The sequence below is a fragment of the Saimiri boliviensis genome, chromosome 2 (genome assembly GCF_048565385.1).
Source record: "Saimiri boliviensis isolate mSaiBol1 chromosome 2, mSaiBol1.pri, whole genome shotgun sequence".
Classification (NCBI taxonomy): Eukaryota; Metazoa; Chordata; class Mammalia; order Primates; family Cebidae; genus Saimiri; species Saimiri boliviensis.
In genome coordinates, this window is record NC_133450.1 from 119,843,945 (window position 1) to 119,860,571 (window position 16,627).

At 41.1% G+C, this 16,627-nt stretch overlaps 1 protein-coding gene and 1 pseudogene across 4 annotated transcripts in view; both read right to left on the reverse strand.

Annotated features, from left to right (window-relative positions):
• Positions 1-16,627, reverse strand: part of FMN1 (formin 1) — a 423,173-nt gene that overhangs the window by 60,010 nt on the left and 346,536 nt on the right. The gene's annotated exons all lie outside the window — the stretch shown is intronic.
• The window catches only part of LOC141583663 (microtubule-associated protein 1 light chain 3 beta pseudogene), a 49,552-nt pseudogene that overhangs the window by 19,048 nt on the left and 13,877 nt on the right, over positions 1-16,627 (reverse strand).

Sequence of the window (16,627 nt, forward strand, 5' to 3'; positions counted from 1 at the left end):
CAGAATGCTTTATGGGTAACTTTCATATTCAAAAAGTATTCTTCACAGAATGGGCTTCTCTGAACTTACAAGGGGGAAGGCATGGAGCCTGGAGCTGTAACATCTTACTGCAAAAATAGGGAAGGCCACTTTGGAACAGTGTGTCCCTGTCAAAAACCATGTGCTCCCTTCTTTACAGTTCTATAAAATGGCATCTGTGACTAAATAAGATTTCACTGGAGTCCTGGAAGCCACACACAGTTGAAACATGGACTGGGGGATGGCAGCAATACCATCAACAACAGATACTGTAGTGTGCCCCTGTGGGAGGTGATAGGTGGGAAAGCAATTTTTAAAAATCTTTGCTCACATTACTATTAATCATGTTATTTAATAACTATGAGCACCATTTAAAAAACATGTCCCATTTCCTTCACACCATGAAAGCCAAGTTCCAACTGGGCTGCAGTGTGGAGCCCAGCTGTGGTTTTCAGAGGCTCAGATTGTTACACAGTCCTCTTAGGCCATGCTTATCTCAGAGTGGATATATGTCCACATAAATTTGACAGATTACACATAGGTAATGCCTGATAGTTTTTTGAATATTTTTAGAAACAGTATTTTAAAATTTTACTTGAAAGAAAAAAATACTTAACAATGGCAAGTCAGGTAGGTTCACGTTCAACATTGGTCAATTATCTCAATAATTCTGATGACTTGCTCTGTTCCCTCCACGGGCTCCTCTCCCTCATACGTACATTCAGGCTCCAAGGAGCTCCGGCTCTCTTGGGCTCGCTCTCTCTACTCTTTTCTATCTTTGAAGAGACAGGATCTCAATCTGTCACCCAGGCTGGAGCACAGTGGTGCAATGAAGCCTCACTGCAGCCTTCAATGCCTAGGCTAAAGTGATCCTCCCAACTCGAACTCCTGAGTAGCTGGGACCACAGGGGTAGCCACTGCGCCCCACCTTCTCTTTTAGCTATCAGTTAGCTATCAATTCAGCTACTCTTTATTTCTTTATTTTAAAGAATATTTCATCAACTCAAATTTTAATTTCTATATTCTCCACTGGATTTTTTTTATGAAGGTGACTGTATCTTGTTCTGCTGATAAATCTCAAATCTATATAATCAACTCCAAACTACATTCTCAACATCAAATTTGCATTTCTCCTGCCCTGCTGGATATCCTGACAAGAACACCTGTCCAGGAATTCAAACTATTTCCTGATTTCCCCTACCATAACAGAAATTTGTTCCTCTCATTGTCTTAGTCACCTCAGTAAATAGCATCGGCATTCACTAAGATGATCAAAACCTGGGAATTATTTTTTGGCTCCTCCTTTAGCATAACTCCTATGTTTAAATCCAATTCCTGTCTTTACGATTTCAAAAATAGTCTTGAATTCATCCATACTTGTCCATCTCAATTTCTACCAGCCTGGTCCAAGATGCTCATTTTCCACCTGAACTACTTCAATAACTCCCTTATCTACTCTTGCCCCTTTGCATTTATTTGTCTACACAGCAACCAGAATAACCGTTATTAAAATGTAGTCAGGTTACTTTCATTTTACAAAGTCTTTTAAGGCTCCCTGTAGAATAAAATCTAAATTCTGCCTCATGATCTTCAGGACCCTCCTAGGTGGCTTGCCCTAGTTCCAGTTATATTCGCCCATCTTAATCTCTCAGCATGCCAAGCTCTCAGCTGCCTCAGAGCTGCCAATCACAGTGTTCTTTCTGCTTACGATGTGTTTTTCTTCGGTGTTTCCTATAACTGGCTCCTTCCCATACTTAAACGTCACCACAGCTCTCCTCTCCATACTCTTTTAAAGTAGGTTTCTTAATAGCAGCCCTCTTCAGCCAAACCTAAACAACTTTCCACGACTGGTAATTATACAATGGGTTACTTATTTGCTCTTTAGTCTCTTGCTCTTGCTAATTAAAAGTTTATCTGTCCTGTTTTTGACTATATAATCTGTGCCTGGCACAGTACCTGACAGGCTGCAGGCTCTCAAAAATGGGCTGAATTCTCTATTATCCTTTGCACTGCAGTTCCCCTATTACATAGTCATCTGTTTAGGACTGACTCTCCTGACTATTGTGAGATCTTTAAGCCAGAAGACCATCTGTTGTCTTTGCTCAGCACAATATCAGCACACTGTGGTCCTACTCTTAAACAATGAATGGTTAAGATTAGGTACTCAGTAACCTTTTTCCTAAATTGTATTAGACATCACATATAAAATCAGTGTGGGAGATGTTATTTAGAGTAAGTAGTTTTGAGAGGTCAAACAACAACAGCGTTGCTAATAATAGCCAATTTTGTACAGGGTCTGTTTGGATAACAAAACTTGAATGATGGGAATAGTAGTTACAAATCATTCAAAGTGAGACTCAAGGGAGCTGACCCTCCCTCTGGATGTTGAAATCTATCACTGACTTAGCAGTGCGGTCCCCAGAGCGTGTCTCGGAATACTGCTTCCCACATATGTCAAGAGGGCCTTAGGGCTGCTTCTTTCACAAGGGTGGTGGGGAGACAAATGAGGTCAAGTGTTCCACAGCCCACAGAGAAGTATCTCTCCAAGGAGAGTGGAAGACTCCCCAGGGCCCTGCTTAGTGCAGCCTGAGAGGCTACAGGCCAGCAGCAAGTGTTGAAAGACACTGATACTGAATTCCCTGGGTGAAAAATGTTGCCCTGAGATTTAAGAAAGAGGCAACAAGCCAAAAGGGTATGCCCAGAAACTGAGGGAAAGAGTTAACGTCATCAGATCAAACCAAAGGAAATTAAAGGAAGATTTAGAGAAAAGAGCAGAAACAGAATCAAAGGATCCCAAGGAAGTGCAGACCAATTTAATGAGAAACCAGGGAAGCAGTGAGAAAAACAAAGGAGTCTCTCTACATCTATGTTCAATCTAGACTTCTTGCCATTTAATGCTAATGCTTTGCTTTGCTCCATTCTTAAGTCATACCCACCTAGGAGTTTACTTTGACTAAGAGAGACCCACTTTGTTAGAACACGAGGTTATCCCACACTATTATAATATTCCAGGTGGCTTCTAGATACCATCTTAGCTGTGGAAATGCTATTCTGTTACGTCTTTCCCAGTTTTCCTAGTACTGGCTCTTTCCAAAGCCGCTCATTCTTACCTTCTTCAGCTACCTTCTAGATAAACAAGCTCAGAAAACACACACATTTGCCTACAATTGATGCGTTCACCATGTTCTGAAACTAAGTAGAACTAAGAGTATTAGAGGAGGGGATCCAGGGATGGCATTTCTTCAGGTCTGTTGCCACGTCTCCATTAAGTTCTGCTTATGTGTTTATTGTTATAGCTCCCTTTCATGAACAGATGGTGTGAGACACAAGTCTGATTTCCAAGGTTCACTTTACTGAGTGGCCTCCAGTCACTCTTTCCGAGAAGAAAGATGGAAAATTATGGTGGAAGCAGCTTTACTGTCCACCTAGGAACCAAGGAGAATGCTGGACCTCAGCCACTCACCAGCTTAAACTGTCATTTACGAGCAACAACATGACGGTCATTGGGTCTTGGCAGCATTATCTCGGTCTAAGTTTGTGGCGTTAATGCCCAGCTAATCACATTTGTCTAATTTGACATTCCCATCACTTTCACAAATAATCTTAGCCACTATTCATTTAAATAAAACAAGAAATGATAACGGAATCTTGTCCTTTTAGATGGAAATCATAACATAAGAAAATAGCATTAGCTTTCATGTTTGTAGCACCTTCTAACAAAAGAGTTCTAATCATTTCACATTGTCTTGTTCATCTTTTTAACAATCCAATGAAGAAGAAAGGATATATAGATTGCTGGCTGTCCTTTATAGTAGAGGTCCAAAATGATGTGACTAACTTAAGAACAGGCAGAGAAAGAGGTATGGATAAAGAAAAACTTGGTTTATTCACACAACTGAATAACGCATAGCAGTTAAAAGTAATTCGATCCAGGCCGGGTGCAGTGGCTCACGCCTGTAATTGCAGTACTTAAAGAGGCCGAGGCAGGCACATCACTTGAGATGGGGAGTTTGAGACCAGCTTTGCCAACAAGGTAAAACACAAAAATTAGCCAGGCATGGTGCCAGGCACCTGTAATCCTAACCACGTGGGAGTCAGAAGCAGAACTGCTTCAACACAGGAGGCAGAGGTTGCACTGAGCTGAGATTGCACCACAGCACTCCAGCCTGGACGACAGAGTAAGATTCTGTCTCAAAAAAAAAAAAAAAAAAAAAAAAGTAATTAGATCCATATGTATCAGCATGAATAGATACTAAAAATTAGGATGCAGAATGATAAGTCCAATATGGTTCATCCTTTCTATAGTGCAGAAAGTCAATTTCTTTTTAGTTCGGTAAATTCTAATCACTGAAAGTCATACAAAGGGAAATTCCATTTTCGTAATTAATGGAGCTAATTAAAATGATTTTATAGTTCTTTATCATTTGACCCTTTTTTTTTTTCCTCACTAGGTTTTTTGTAACAGTTACTAGAGTCTAGCTTGGCTCTAAGAGCTAACAATTTGGCTAACAATACTGCTTTGCAGCTATGGCACTCTGTAGAGGATGATTCAAAAAAGAGGCTACTCATCTCCCCTGAGGATGAAAGATTAACATTTATGTTTAAAATATTGTCACAACTCAGACAAAAGGAGCAATTTAGCCATACCACTTGGCTCATGTTCCCTCCTAACCAAATCATAATTTTTTAGTGATGTAATAAAATTACTGGGAATAGAAAGCATGCATTCTGACTACTAGAAATACGGATACAACAACAGAACACATTAGTAGTTTTAATGTCTTTTACTTAAGGATTTCAAAATTCCTCTCTGTGAACAGGGAGATCAGTAGGTAAAATATAGTATTTCCTGGTAGATGACTTAAGGCAAAACTCTTTATCTGCTGGCACCTTTACACATGTGCTACACATCAAATGCTTTGTAATCCCATAGAGGAAAGACAGTGGTGGATGGCAAGAATGCTAATATTTGTTAATTTGGAGCAAGGGCAGGCGTGGTCACAGACTCAAAATGCAGTGCGTGAGAACTCAAATTGGGTAGCAAAACTCCAGCCAAAATGAAGCAAAATTGCCTACTCTGCTTCCACAAGGTCTACTCTAGTTAATATCGATGTAACTAGACAAATGCCCAATAACAAAAATTGGTCATGCAGTATCTCAGATGGCACAACAATTTATGAGACCACTCTATTATTCTTACTACGTTAAAAACACACACTCGGGCAAAAGTTCTGTCAAACTTAGAGCTCTTAAGATGCGTGCAACCAGGAGGTCTAGGTAAGCCATCTTCTACTTCCAGCTGCTAGGGTTTCTAGCTGGTGAAAAACACAAGACCCCAGGATAGCGGGGTGAAGGATGGTTTTCAAAGATTGAAAAATTTCCTCCAATTTACATTTAAATTAATATTAAGGGCTCTATATTTGGCTGCTGGAGTAGAACGGTGGGCATCAAATCAACACCCCATGCCTTCCTTCCAGTTTCCTAAAATTGGTTCTCTGTGTCTATATTGCATGAGCTGAAAGCATATGGATGAAATAACATTCCAAGATACCTTATTTGGCATTTATATAGAGTGGGCATATCGTCTCAGCTTACAAAAGCAATTATTCTGACTCCTGCCAATCCATGTAAATCACTCTATCTGTTAAAAGGCCAAGATTCGTGAGTGATGAAATTAGTTAAAACTGTTTTGTTGCTGGCATATATAACCATGTTGTATATCTAGATGGAACTCTGCAAGGTGTGAGACCTCAGTGGTGGGAAGGAAGACAAGATTTAGACAAATAACCACATAGAAATGAAGGGGGACACATTTCTCCGAAGTGGCACAGTTAGGAGGTACGGATGGAAATTTTGTCATTATGTAGAGACCTTATGCTGACTGAGAAAGCAAAATAACTAATTAGGCATGACTTTTATCTGCAACTCATTTTAATGTCTTCTTCATTTTTAAAAGCAAATGGCTTAGTGAAGGGAAATTCACTTCTCTGAGTTGTAATACAGGATCATCTCACATTCAGGTTATCTAAAATTTGGGGGATCTGGAAGGCCAAAGACCAAAAATAAAGTATAAAAAAAGTAAATATACATAGGGACTAACAAATGACAAGAGATTCAAATCTTTTGATTCTTATGTCTGGCCATTTAACTGAGTGCCACTGACCATTAAATAAAGACAGTTTAAAAAATAATTGCCCTTATTATAATGGAGCCACCCCGACTCACTGTCTTCTATTCTTATTAGTTTGTTGATTGTTTTTTCCCTCCAGATCACATTTTTAGAGTTGTTGTTTTGGTGAAATAGTGGTTGAAATAATTTAATTTTCCTTTTTAAATCCTGTTTTCACCTCTAGATGAATCTCCATTTATGATGGAATGTCATTCCATTTAGAATCTAAATGAGGAGGAACTCCTTTAAATTCTCCCTTCTGTTTTTGGACAAATTCAACTTGTTTTTCACTGAGCACCACTGCAAGCTAAGTAGGGAGGATACTATTAATGAAGTGAAGAGACACGTTTTCCCTCTCAACAGCTAAGTAATTTCTTAAATATTTAAAAACTGAGAGAAGTGCCACAGAGGTAACAAAAAAGTAGTTATATTAAGAGTGGAAAACTAATTTTTCCTAGGAGTATATGTAAGAAAAGCCCTCCTTGTCTGAGGAGACACTGTCATAAGAAGTCAGATATGAAGGAAGGCGGAGATCAGTTAGGGGTAGGAGCAGCGAGGGCCCCAGGGAGAACTCAGATAGTGCAAATAACATCAAAAGACAACATTAGGTGTGACCTTTCAGATCTGGAAGCCAGGATCGAAGCCACCAAGAAGTCTAGTGGGTTGTACCCTCTAAATAGTTCTTAGCTCTATAATCTCCCTCCACTTACTCAACCACTCTAGTCCAAGCCACCAAACCCCCATGCTGGATTCTTAACCTGATCTCGTTGAGGTCCTCCTTTAAATCGCATAGATCTAGCCCATCTGAGTTCAATTTTCTCCCACCCTTCATAAAATGGAGATAATAGTGCTTTCCTCAAGGTTTTTTTTTTTTTTTTAAATGAGAAATGAGATACTACTTAATATCAAACTTGGCTGAGAGTATTAAAGAAATGTTAGCTGAGACTATTTTTCCTTTTTTTTTTTTTTTTTTTTTGAGACAAGGTCTCACTACTTGACCCAGGCTGGAGTGCAATGGTGCTACCTTGGCTTACTGCACCCTCCACCTCCTGGATTCAAGTGATTCTCCTGCTTTAGGCTCCCGAGTAGCTGGAACTACAGGCACCCAGCTAACACTGTTGTTAATACAGCATAAATGTCACGGAGGCTTCGCAAGTTTTTATAAAACAGGTAGGGCTTGATGGCGGTTTTGAAGGGTATTTGTTGCTTGCCTAGAACACGGGAAGTGGAGCTGGCAATCCAAGCTCAAGGAGCCCCAGGAGCCAGGGCTTGCAGTGGCTGCAGAGGAGGAAAGTGTGCGTGGGATGAGGAGGCTGATATTGCATAGGTCCAGGGAGGCAATCACGAGAATCCCTAGACTGCAGGAAAAATCTTTTGTGGGATCAGTAAGCTTGGACAAGTAGACTAGAGACTATGAAGATAACCTCTCAGACTGACGCAAATAATCCACTCATGCAAATCATCTCAAAGAATGTAGACTTTTTTTTTTTTTTTAAATACTAACTTATGATTCTTAAGGATGAAGAATGTGGGTGGGGAGGAGGGGATGCTTGTTCCCGGTGTCAGTATATAAAATATTTTGGTGGGGAAGTATTTTGTATATTTGCAAGGAAAGTTCAATGCTCTCCAAAGTGTAGGTAAAAACTGGCACCAGGGATTTCTGTGTACCTGCCTAGAAAGACAGGGCTTTAATCTAAAGCCAATGTGAACTTGTTAACTCTTTACAACATCATCACTTCTGAGGGACTTCAGACTCTGTTCCACAGGTCAGCACCAGACCAACAATAAAGAGTTCCTGCGACTACTTAGGATTTGAAACACAAACTCGGGCTTTGCATGTTTTTAAAACATCCCTATAACTATGGGTTGTTTAAAAATATCTATACCCCAAAGAGTTTATTTCCAACATCTGACATGAATGCATTTTGCAGTGATTTGTTATGTAAATAATGGTAGCAGAGAAGACATGAAAAACCAGTGCCCCCTCTCAAAGCCCAAGGAATTTAATGCTTTTGTTAACTCTGAATTCCAAGTCCAGGGGTTGTTTGTTCGTTTGTGGTGTATAAAATAAAATAATACATGCCTGCTTCAGCATTTCTTCTGATGAAGCTATAATTTGCAAAAGAACTATTGTTGTTCTATGGCTTCAGTGTGGAGAGGGGTTTCAATGTATTGGCTGTTGCGGTGATGCTGTGAGTCTTTGCAAAGCAGAGGGAAGAGCTTTTTGAGATGAAGACTCAGGTAGTGTTTGGAATTGGTGATGATTCAAGGTCTGATGATATGGGGGCTATTTGCTGAAGGTTTTATTTCAACTCTCCTTTATGACCCTGGGTTACCTAAATATGTTGCTTTCTAATGTTTTTATGTGAGAGGTGGGAGGTGGGGTAAACATCAGTCTTACATGTGTCAGTGGGAGAAAAGCAAGGGACAGACTTTTTGGCCCCAGTTTTGTCCTCCTTCTAAAGTATTAGCTCCTCTTCCCCACTTCACAACTCTTCCTCTCTCCCCTCCTTCCCTGCTCTGCTCTTCTCTTCCACCACCACTCCCCTGCAATTGTTTATTAAATGCCCATTGCATGCTAGCTTTCTAATTTCTTCTTGTCTCTAATGGTCATATTTTAGAATGTCATTCTTCTAATGACTGCTACCACTTCTAGAGTATCCTAACCTGTACTTCTTTTCTTAAGAGGATAAGTAGAAAAGACATAATGAGGAGGGGAAATGGTTTTGGTCTTCAATTAGTGGAACTGATAAGGAGGAAAGGCCTTGGGTTAAGGGAATGTCTAAAGAAACAGCAGCTGTTTTATAAGGCACTCATCTGGAGAAGTGGGGTTTATCCTCTATTGATAAGGGAGAAGATCCACAAAAAGTCAATTAGCATCAAAACATCTCCAGAATCCAAGCACAGAGGAAGTGAGCCTTCTGACCTGCCATTATCTAATAAGCCCTGAAATTAGCCCCTGCAAGAGATGAGCAACATCCCAGGGAGCAGTTTGTGACTCATGTCCCTGACCCAAAAGTGTAATGAACTTTGTTTCATGGTTTAATGGACTTTTGGCTGAGTTGAAAGGGTTAACAAATTTGAACATTTCTCTGAAACCTGAGACATCCAAGCATCTTTTTTTGAAGGTCTCCATTGAACACACCACTCACAAGTAACTTCTGTAAAGAAAACTTATATGAAAGTATCATAGATGAACCAACTGCTTTTTTCCCCTAAACTCTTAGCAAATGATCTAAGGGCTTAAACATATTAAAAGCCTCAATTTCAGCTTGTGGAATCAAAAGGGCAAAGGACAGTGAGCATATTCATTTAAATATGCATTTGCTGATTCCATTCTTACTCTCTTGGGTTCCTCCACAAACCCAGACCTTACACTAAAAGGCAGCTACTTCTCACTGCAGCAGGATTTTGAGAACGATCACTCTTTATCATCTCCACCCTGACCATTCCCATCTTTTCTCTGATTCTCAGACCCTCCTGGCATGCATTTCCAAAGCAGTTCTATTTGCTTCTGCCAGCTTGGGTTAGCTGCGCCCGTTTTGTCATACTCTGATGAAAAGCAAATTAAACCTTTGGATGGTAAACTCTCTTTCCTTAAACTTCTTTTTGGTTCTTCAGAAAAAAATTAAAAAATTATATTTATGTTAATATCAACCAAGATATTCGATCCATCTCAGGATCCTACATCCCTTGACCAGCAAGTTGATAAAGCTGTCTAACTCCTCTTAGTCAACCTCTCCTCTCATGGTGTGTGAAACAGAACTTGGTCTCCCTTGGTCCTCAGTAGTCGCAAATTGAGGAAGACCTTAATTACATATAAATGTGTTTCCACCCTATGTTAGCTCTGTTCCCTTGTGCTTTCATTTCAAGCTGCCTCAAGGAGGTAGGAAACAGACAGATAAAGCACAAAAGACAAAACTCAGAAGCCCAAGCCTAAATCAAGACTATTAATAGTTCCTACAAAGAAACCAACTGCCATCACCCAAGCTCTATTCATCGAGTTCTTCCTTTCTCCAAATGTGGCTGAAACTCATCTCTCTTTTAGCCCTTTTATTCCCACCATTATAATTTTCAGCCATTTTATCCCAGAAAAGGCAGCCTCATCAAGAGGTGAGCAAATAAAGGTAATCTAGGTAGGACCTGTCTTGGAACAAACACGTTTCCATCTTTTTCTTAGTTCAACTGATCTTGAAAACAATCACCGTTTAAAGGGGCGAAGCCAAGCCCTAGTTAGCACTGATCACCTCGGTTAATTTGGGAATGGGTGCTTCACATTCACCACATAGAGGAGTCTAAGGCTTTTATTCATTTAAACCCTTAAAAATGCTAACATAATGATATAAAAAACTTTTTAAAGTTTTGCCATTCCCAAACTGCCATGCAGTTGGCTTTGTGGCTTTAGACCACACTCAGAGAAGGCATCACCTTTGTTAGAATTTGTGAATTTGAATTAGGTTGGGTTTGTTTGGAAGCAAAGCAACATCAGAAAATGCAGTCCCTTTCTTCCTAAAAGCATAAGCCTGCTAGCCCATGAGGAAGAGCTGAAGCAGAGGGCAGGGCACAGGGATGTCACCCAGCCTGGCTGGGATACACGTCAGGCCTCACCACGTAATCACAGATACTCATGAGCAAGGGAAAGCAGACTATCCAGATACAATGAAAACTGACTTTAAATAAGAGGCGTCCCTTATTTTGTTTGTTATTTCTTCTAAATCATGGCTCTAAAAAAATAAACTTAGGATTATTTTCCTTTTCCAAACTGAAACATCTTTTTCTTCCTGGCTTAGACCACCAACCAGGTTTCTGCCACCGGAAGTGGGGAAAATACTGGATATTCTTTGAGGAAGACTGATCAGATGCCCTATTATCCCAATTTTCAAACCAAAGATGCTTGGAGATGAAGACGCATTTTTTGGTGTGTGTTCTAAGTTGCAACCTCAAAAACTTGGCAGTTTTCTCATCATGGACTATCATTTCCACGAAGGGATGGTTTGGAAGGGTTTGTTTTCAAATAGATGTTATGGGTAACTCCATGGGAATTCTAGGTCAATCCCTCTGAGTTGACAACCTTTCCCTTCTTAAGTGTAACTTTGGTGTTCAGATGACCTTGGGACACAGACAAGGAAGAGTCCCGGTGGTAAATGTCTGTCTGGTACAAAGTGGGAAGGCAGAAAGTGAAGCTTGAAAGTCATGGAAATAAGAAAGAGATTTGCATGCATTATCTTCCTCACCGTTTTTTTTTGAGACAGGTTCTCACTCTGTCACCCAGGCCAGAGTGAATTGGCACAATCATGGCTCATGGCAGCCTTAATCTTCCAGGCTCAAGTGTTTGATCCCCCTCAGCCTCTCTGTATCTGGGACTACAGGCACATGCCACCATGCCCAGCTAATTAAAAAAAAAAATTTTATAGGATGTGGTCTCCCTATGTTGCCCAAGCTGGTCTTAAACTCCTGGCCTCTAGTGATCCTCCCACCTTAGCCTCACAAAGTCCTGGGATTACAGGCATGAGCCACTGCACCTGGCCCACACTGTTCTTCTAGTTTACATTTATTTAGGAGAGTACAGTTCACATTTTCTCATTTTTCACTGGTTCTATTTAGGTTAGTTACAGTAGCAGTAATTCATATTCTAACTCTTTATCCCCTAACTTTTAGTCTTAGTACTACAAATGTCTGCATGCTTTCTCCCTAGAACTGAGGCCTTCATATTTTTTTCTCCCTAAGTTGCATATGACTTAAAAATTTGTAAAATGAATGTAAATGAATGTAAAACTATCCCCTTGCTTGGTGAAGAACAAGAAGACACACCCATTACTTGAGCATACATATCCCTCAGTGACTTTTTTTTTAAGAATGCAAAGTATCTTATTTTTAAATTTTTAAAATCTGAAAAGAAGGTAGCCTATGTTAAATAGCATTGTTTCCAAAGCTGAATGTGCTCACTGGGAGCCCAGTTTTTCTGCTTGAAATACACAACTTCCTGACACTGGTAGGTGAAAAGACTCCTATTTGATGATCTATGATTAGATGAACTGAAAGATCTCAGTTGGTAACATCACTCCCCCTTTTTCTTTTCCATTGGTAAGGGTTTAAAAAATTCTAGAATAGATCCTTTTTTTTTTTTTTTAAGTTTTACACTGACGGTTTCATCCCAAATGTTTCCTGGGAGGTATAGACTGTACAGGAATCCATCTTCATCCTTCTCATTCTCCTACACCTCTGAGATCTGTGTGAAAACACTGACCATGCTGTGTCTGTTCACCACCAGGAAGAAGGTTTGATTAGCATTGAGCTGTAAGCACTTTCTAATTATCTTGATGAGCTCACTCAGGTTGCTTTGGTAAGGTATAAGAAACATCTTTTTATCCAGGACAGGAAACTGCTTCTTCCCCTTGTATTGTTCTGTTACCCCACGGGTTTGGGATGGATGCTGCTCTCTCGTAAGTCGGACATCTACTCTTTGTTTGGAGGTGTGGTGCTGCTTGAAGGTCTTTTCTGATGGCATGGTGCAGGGGTCTGGGAGGTGGCAGCAACACAAAGGTTCTGGTGGCTACCCTGGGTGGCAGCAGCAGTGAATCCAACTCCAGTGACAGTGACTTTACTTGTCGCCCTCAGTCTATTTATTATACACTTGATCAATAAGAAACTATCAAGTTTCTAGGTGCCTCAGAGATCCCAGTGCTCAGGTAAGGGCTTCATGGACTGAATCCTGAAGCCCTCTTGTGTTTAGAAATTGGAAAGATGGAGAACCAGCCTAAAGACTGAGGAATACACATGAAATAGGAAGGAGACAAAAAAGGGTAGGACCTGAAGCAAAGACAAGGAGTTTTCAATCCATCACTTGATCAGCTGTATCTAACGCTCCTAAAAGGAAGAGTAAGATTTTGTGTCAGATACATAGGGGCTTTGAGGCTAAAATCGTGTGTGATTCATTTTTTTTTTTCTCAGAGTCTCACATATAGTAGATTACTTATAAATGCTGAACAAACAGCTGAAAAAGAATAGTAGTGATTGGTCACAGAGAGAGGGATGTGCTCTGTTAATTCCTTGCCCATTAACAAATGCCCATCCTAGGACAAAATGGGAAAAGGACGATCCCTTCCACAGTCCTCATGCTAAAAGGATCCCAAGTGCTGTTACTTTATCTATGCAGCAAGATCCAGAGACACTTCCAGTCTGAGGAACTTCAAAGGTTTTAGGAGGCAGAGGTGGAGGGCTCGGGGAGGAATGAAGGCAAGAGGGAAAGGGATGAACAACAACCACAGAAGGCTGGCATGTTCACAGCGATGCTGGCCAAACATGGTGATTCCTGAATATGAAGGAATCTGGAGAGCGAGTCACAAGAAACCAAAGACATAAGCGGGTGGAGGAGATGCTGAGAGAAAACAGAAAGCTATGAAAGAAGGCAGAGGCTCAAACTGAGGTAGGAGAGAAAAAAATTAAAAGCAGAAGGGAAGAAAAACAATTGGAGGTGGTGATGCCAACGTACGGACAAAGAGCAAAGGAAACACAGGGCCATCGTCTTATGCTCAGAACAGTCTGGGTACAGAGCGACTGGAGCCTGACTTCCGTGTGTCTCAAGAAGAGACAAATGGCAGTTTGAGGGGAGCCTCTCAGCATTTTGGATCCAAGAGGAAAACATACCAGGCGCGGTGAAATGCTCAAGTAAACACAGCAGCAGCTGTGGGGCCTGATGGCAGCCTCAGTCCTCTACTGGCCTCCAGCCTGTGTGCACAACACACATGCCTGCTGAAGGGGGAGGGCAAAATACCCTGCAACTGGGTGACCTCTGTTGTCAGCATTTGGCTAAGTAAGGAAAGATATTACCTACAGATCTCTATGCCTTGGTCCTACTTCCTGCTCATTAAAAAATGGTTTCATGTGAAAAAAATCAAGGCAACAGATTCCAAATTACAATTTTTTCTCCCAAATGAGCTGAATGGCAGTGGCTGTTGTCAAAAATGCTTGAACAGTAAGATTGTGACACGAAGACTAAAATCCAAACAACATGAAGAAATCTTGAAAGCCAAGCCGTCCCTATTATCTCATGCTTGCACGACGATAGTCCAAAAGATGAGTGATGAGTCTCCATTTGTGCAAGGAGAGCAGCAGTCCAAGGCCCTGACACAGCCACTAATTGTCTATCTGCTTGTTTACACAGCCCAGAGATGGTGACTGGACAAACAGCTCATTTCCCTTGAAACTGGACCAAACTGGGAGGAGCCTATCAGGAGTGACACAGGAGGACTAGGAAGAACTCTCATTGGAAAGTGCCTCTAGATCAAAGCCAAGGACAAGCAAGCCAAGCAAAGATTGGTTTAAGCGGTTGGCTTCCCATAGGCAACTTGAGGTCTACCACTTTCTGTGCCCTGCCCACCCTCTCCCAGCAGAACTGGAACCCCACTCCCTGAGGCCGGAACATGTTGAGCCATTCACATAAAACTCTCAACCAGGGAGCGTCAGCACCAAGCTAACCTCCTGGGCTTAACAGCAAGGACACAGTTGTGTTCAGGTTAACTTCTAGCCCTTCTGGACTTTACCTGATGCTTGCTATTTGCTACACTTTCTCATTTTAGTGTTCTTCTTGTCTCATAGACTGGACTGAAAACCTGAGGACAAGGGACTTGAAGACCCTGGATTCCACAGCAGGGCACTTTACATGTGAAGAGTCATTAGCCAGGAAATGCTTATGGTTGTTAATGATGATGAGCTTTTCAGAACATAGTTTGTTATTTGCCTACATCAGAAGCTTGGCTTCTTGAGACAAGAGACTCAGACTTCTCAATTATACTCTCGGCAGGCTGTGGAAATCAATAATGGCTCACACCTATCAGTGTCCCGGAAGTAGGATTCAGAGACGATTCTCTTGAGAATGTTTCTCCTCAAAATAAGATTAGGGTTAAAAAACCAACCTCCCTACTGCTTAGCTCACAGGTATTGTACTAATGGCAGCAATGCAGTCATGAAGTGGGAAGCAACGATTTTTAAAATCCTTGTTAAATTGCTTATTATCCAGAACTAAGGTACAATGAAGAACCATATACTTAACGGGAGGGAGATCTACATTGTTAAGTCAATAAGACCGATTTCAGAATTTTCCCTGTGAGCATGTGCAGAGCCACATATTAGCAACATAAGAAACTATTGTTGAACAATCCCAAGAAGTGATGACTCCTCCCTGGGAGAACTGGAGTCCTGGAATCCAAAGCAGAATGAGGTGGGGGCAGCTTAAGGTCTGTGGGTGGAACTCGGCCCTGCTCTAGGACACTGCTCACCCATTAACTTGGCCTCCTCTTGTCATTGCTGTGTGTTAGCCCTTAGTGAGCATCTGTTAGGCTCAGATTTAATCAGACTGAAGGGACTATGGTGGTGAGAGGGCAGAGAAAGTGGGAGAAAGAAATGGCTCTTTTTTGGAGAGATCTGAGGACTAAGTCACCTCCAGGATGACCTTATTCTCAGGAGGAGCTACACTATGATAATATTTGAATATCTAGCTGCAGGCAGCTCTTTTCCCCATATCACTACTAGAGAGGATTGTAATCATCTGGTATCAGCACATTCAAGATACTACTGAGAACATATCAGCATGGCTAAAACCTCTTATGTCTGCATATAACAGCATGCAAATGACCAAAATCACTTTGCTTCCAAAAACAGTGTGAAAGGCATTTTAGAGCATGTGGGATTCTACACGCAGACAAGTACCAGGGATCTCAGAAGCTTGGCTATTTCATTCAGTGCCAAGGAGGCGAAGATGGGTACAGGCAGTCATGTGGGCAGGAACCAGTCCTTGGATGATTAGCACAGGTGTCTCCAGGAGGGAGGGGAGGATATGGAAAAGATACAAACAGGAGAGAAAGCTGTGCCAGTGGGTTGCCATGCCCCAACTGTACAGAACATTGACTGTAACTGGACAACTGAAATACCAAAAAGAAAATGTGCACACACTGGTTACATTCTAAATTGGGAGAAATCATTGTTTAAAGAAGAGAATTGCTCACTCCACCCTCCCCAGTGTTTGGAAGATACACACAGGAGTGTCACACAGTACAAAAGGTTTGTATTACACGGAAAGAGGGACTTAAATGCAGAAACAACATTTAAAAACAAATGACCGACATCTATCACAGTTTATCCAGCCAATGGTTTTCTCGATCCCTTTTACTATTACTTTAGACATTCTTGCTTGGAACTTCTCCCCGCTTTTTTCCTGACAGCTCATTGATCTTGGATTGGATCATCACAGTTCGTGGGAAGCAATATAGGTTACTTTTCTAGCTTATTCCTTCTTAGATGCCTCTTGGATGTTGTCCATTTAATATGTTTGAAAAACAGAGACAAAACACACAGTATTTTAATCTCGGAGTATATGTAGTGTGTCCCTGGAGAAGTCTCATAGATCCAAGGGAATCATTTCATTATTTTAAAGTAAGGCTT